The sequence below is a fragment of the Sinocyclocheilus rhinocerous genome, unplaced genomic scaffold, assembly GCF_001515625.1.
Source record: "Sinocyclocheilus rhinocerous isolate Xijiao unplaced genomic scaffold, SAMN03320098_v1.1 scaffold2219, whole genome shotgun sequence".
In the NCBI taxonomy this organism is placed as follows: Eukaryota; Metazoa; Chordata; class Actinopteri; order Cypriniformes; family Cyprinidae; genus Sinocyclocheilus; species Sinocyclocheilus rhinocerous.
Genome location: NW_015644357.1, coordinates 123,574 through 128,442, shown reverse-complemented (window position 1 = coordinate 128,442; position 4,869 = coordinate 123,574). Strand labels below are relative to the sequence as shown.

General features: G+C 36.4%; 1 protein-coding gene across 2 annotated transcripts in view; it reads right to left on the bottom strand.

Annotated features, from left to right (window-relative positions):
* LOC107758207 (glycosyltransferase-like protein LARGE1) overlaps positions 1-4,045 on the bottom strand; it is a 36,631-nt gene extending 32,586 nt beyond the window's left edge. Inside the window, exons 1-2 of one of the 2 annotated variants that reach the window (XM_016575890.1) lie at positions 3,772-4,045; positions 3,608-3,652 (exon numbers count right to left, since the gene is read on the bottom strand). The gene's annotated coding sequence lies outside the window, so the exon portion shown is untranslated. Of the gene's footprint in view, positions 1-3,607 lie in introns of both variants that reach the window. The other variant, XM_016575889.1, reaches the window with a different exon arrangement.
* Positions 4,046-4,869: the final 824 nt, after the last annotated feature.

Here is a 4,869-nt window from a genome sequence, read left to right as displayed (position 1 = left end):
TCCCACAGTCTCTTCCAGCTCTTGCCACCAGGAAGACGTACCGGAGCATCAGGGCCCACTCTGCAAGACTGCTCAACAGCTTTTTCCCCCAGGCTGTGAGAGCCCTGAATTCCAATCATCTCACCCCCCTCTGAAACCTCATCCACAACCCTAGCTCCTGAAACCAGGATCCTCTCTCCCCCCATCCCACCACACCACATGCACCACATGAAAAACCTCAAGAACCTCAAGAACATTGTGCAATTCTGAGTGTGCTACACACAGGTGAGCTGGACAAACCACCTCACACTCTTTCTCTATACGCACCAGACACTTTCTTATAAACACTCCATGTTTCAAGGAAAACATTGTGCAATTCTGAGTGTGCTACACACAGGTGAGTGGGCTGGACAAACCACCTGTAGAAAAACACACTCTTTTCTCTCTATATGCACCAGACACTTTCTTATAAACACTCCATGTTACAAGGACTTAATAAGATAACACAAATGTTTACTTGTGAATGCACCACAAATCATACTGCACTACTTGCTTCTTAACCTTAAATACCTCTTTTGCACAATATCATGCACAGTTATTATGTAAATTACTTGTATAGTCTGTCTTAGGTTATGTGTATGTACAGGTGCATCTCAATAAATAAATAAAAATGTTGTGGAAAAGTTCATTTATTTCAGTAATTCAACTCAAATTGTGAAACTCGTGTATTAAATAAATTCAATGCACACAGACTGAAGTAGTTTAAGTCTTTGGTTCTTCACAATTTGAGTTGAATTACTGAAATAAATGAACTTTTCCATGACATTCTAATTTATTGAGATGCACCTATATAGTCAACTATTTATAGTATATGTATAGTTAGATTACCGCTTCAAATAGTTAGCTAAGTAGGTCTAAAAATTGTTCTTACATCTAGTGTTGTATGTTTATATTTATGTTTATTTATGTAGCACCGTGGTCCCTGTGAGACACGACATTTCGTTCCACTGTATGTCCACACATGTAGCGGAATGACAATAAAGCTCAACTTGAACTTGAACTTGAACTAGAGGTCGACCGATTGATCGGCCCGCCGATTAATAGCCCGATTTTTGGCATTTTTAATTAATCGGCATCGGCCGATTATGCTGCAAATTAGACCGATTTATAGGCAGGCGCACCAGCGGGCATCTAAGCGTTGTTGCGGAACTCACTCTGAGGCTGCGTGAGACTGAGAGACGGAGCAGCTCATACTCTGCAGCCGCGGCTTGTTCACACACAGCTTCAGCAGGGCAAAACAGACCATTGTTCGGGGTTCAGACACACTCTCTCTGTTTAAATCTAGATTAAAGACACATCTCTTTGGCCAAGCATTCAAATAATGCATATCATAATTTTGTACTGCAGTTATATCTGATCAAATGCACATTATTATTATTCTTTAGTTTGGGTTAAACAAATCAATTTTGCTTGTTTGGAACAGCAGCTACGCTAATTATGTCTCTATTTGTTTCTCTGTTTTTGCCACAGGATTGACATCCCGTGTTAACTAGGATTTACACAAGCTTCAGTCTGGATCCAGAACACCTGAGAAGAGATGATGCCAACCCCTCAGAGGACCTCAGATGATGCCAACCCTGAAACAACATACAGAACTACCAAATTTTGCTATAAGTTTGATTGCAACATATAATAATTGCTGTTCGTAGTGTTCATAGTCTGTTTGTTTACGTCTTTAATTGATTTTTCCGTTTCTTTCTGCCATATGTACATTTACAGACATAGTCACCACTGATAAGCTACTACTAAATATATTGTAGAAACATATATTATACAGCTGCTTTGCAACGATTTGTATCGTAAAAAGCGCTATACAAATAAACATGAATTTAATTTAATTGAATATACTGTGATAAAAGCAACTCACACTACACTCTCAGAAATAAAGCTACAAAAGCTGTCACTGGGGCGATACCTTTTTATAGGGTACGCTTTTGTACCTATAAGGTTCTAATACATATTAGAACCTTATAGGTACAAAAGTGTTCAGTCTGCTGACTGAAAGGTTTTAGGTTTGAATTTAGGTACACTCTCAAAAAAACAGGTACACAAGCTGTCACTGGGGCGGTACCTATTCAAAAGGTACATGTTTGTACCTAAAGGGTCCATTTTGGTACCTTAAAGGAACATATTTAGTCAAGATCTGTAACCACTACACAACCTCAACATTAATGAACTACTACGTGTGTTCAGATTCCTTATTGCAGTGCTAAAGAATAGGCTGAAACATTCATCATGAGGTTGGTTTTGCCTTAGATTCAGCAGCTGCTGTGTCAGCACAAAAGACAACATTCAAGCTGTGGAAATGCAAAGCATACTGTATGATCATGCTGCTGAGACTAAATCTGTTCAAACTCTTCATAAACCCAGCTTATGAACTAAAAATACAGATAAATGCTGCTACTTTCTTCTATTATACCAATATACCAATAATAAACACCAGATATTCCTGCCTACAGTACAGTTTACTACATTCATGACAACACTACTGAGCTGCTTTAACAGAATTTTCACCCTTGCTTTAACTTTATTATTAACCTTCATTTTAAACAGTGTTTTTTCATTTAACAAACAAAGTCTGCTTTGCATTAAGTTGAAACTCGTTGCCTAATATTTTCATGCAAAAGTTAAACACTGTAGATCTTGCTATCAATCAGCCACACAAGTATGAGTAGATTTCCATTTCCAAATTCAATCTAGAAAAATTGTATAGCCTATAATAATTAGAAGGATCTTTTAAAAAACAGTACAAATATGTATATACTCAATCATCAAAAATCAAAACCAAAGCCTCCTCAGTACTGAGTTTGAAGAGCCCTTCACGTCAAAAAAATAATAATAATAAAATAAAAAAACTTACACTTACAGTGACAACATCACTGTGGGTAATTAAACTATGATAAATCAATGTAAATATTATTGCATGAATATTTTAAGGAAACAAACACTATTTCAGGTGACTGATTTTGATCACTTAACTACCATGATACCCACAAAGTCTGAAACTACAAATTACAATAGCAACTATAGCAAAATGCCACGAATACTATTAACGCAGTAAAACTCTGGTAAATTAGTAGCATTTTCTTTAAAAAAAATAGAAGAATTATGTTGAACCCACACAATTGTTGTTTCCTGGTAAACACACGTGTTTATAAACTGTTTCAATATTTATTGTGCAAAAACAATACACAAATTAAAATGTCGCAGGTACAATAAAGAAATTAGCCGTAGCAAGATAAAGGAGTCGGCCATTTTATTACAAAAATGTTTAAAATGTATTTTCCTCACATACAGTAATGAGTGGTGATTTGAGGTATAATGATTATGCTCATAACGGTTCAGGGGAAAAGACGCAAACATGTCCTTTGTTGAAGCGAGCGAATAAAATAAACTAATGAGATGGTGAGAAGTGTTTAAAAAGAGTTTTTGATGAGTCCACGAGAGCCATATGTGCTATATATATAGGCTAGCTATATATAGTGGCATGAAGAAACAACCATGAATGATTTAGAGGTGATTTTGGTTGCAAATTGTAGGACTGTTATATCAGTGTATGCCGTCTCACCTGTGATGTTGAATCACTTGTGACTGGACGAGTCCTTTATTGTCACTAAAATAAACCCAAAATGACAGACAAACAGACGATCTTCAGTATCCGTGCGATATTTGCATGAATGAAGAACTAACGCCTTTAATGTCAATCGTCTTCACAAATCCAGTCAGAATTACCATGAGATAGCACAGATTTGTCAGTGTCTCCGGGACGCGTTTGTGTTCATTTCAGATTCAAGATCAGCGCATAAAATGCCGCATGCTGGATTTGATTGATGTGGTTTGTCTTTAGTAAAGATTTGCGGGAAATATCGTCTCCTGTTCCCCTGCTCGATAGTTGTGCATTGCAATCCGCCAAACGCGCCGTTTATTCGATCATTTTTGTGATATCGATGCGTATAATATGAACACTGCGGCCTCTAGTCCACACAACACTCCCTGTTTGTTTCCCAGCCTCCTCCAGTTCTCATTCCCAACATATCCTCCAATCACTGCCTCAATCCACAATCCACAATCCATTCCAGGCGAATGTTTTCACCACGACCTGGAAAGAATGGATTGGATTCAGTACAGCGCACTATTGCTCTGCTTACCATCATGCTGCACGGTATACTGGACAAGCTACACCAAAATGAGCTAAGCTAAACTGAATGCTGTTTTTATGCCTTTTTAAAAAAAAATTTTTATGGTTTGTAGTTTTGTCTTTCATGCTTTTAGCCACCCTTAGATGAATACAGATTATTTAGACCTGGGTGTTCTTGTCTATAATAAAAACATTTCATAATAGTAAATGTTAGAAAAAATTTAAATGTTAGTAAAAGTTAGATAACATTGTTATAACAAACTAATTACACAATTACACCCACAATTACAACTTATTTACAAAGATTTCATGAACTGCAACATATGCCCAGGGATTGCAAGCATGTCATAGAAGGAGGGTTTTTAGAAGGAGTAAATTGTGTTATAAATGAGTGGAAAATGTGTTTATTTTTGTCAGTTTCATGCATATAAATGCGATATATGGGTTAAATAAAATTTCAGAGACACAAAAAATAAATATGTGGGCAAAGTAGGCTAGAAATCAAGCCTAGACTTTTTTCCATAAATCTATTAAGACATGATTTCATGAACCTTGCAATTAACCAGTTATTCAATAATCCAGCAATTATTAAATTTAATTTGAAAATATGCAAACATAAACACTTCAAACACTGAGGGCAGGAAAGTTTGTGTTTTAAACTGGTTTTAAGATTGTCCACTAAAATTTTGTTT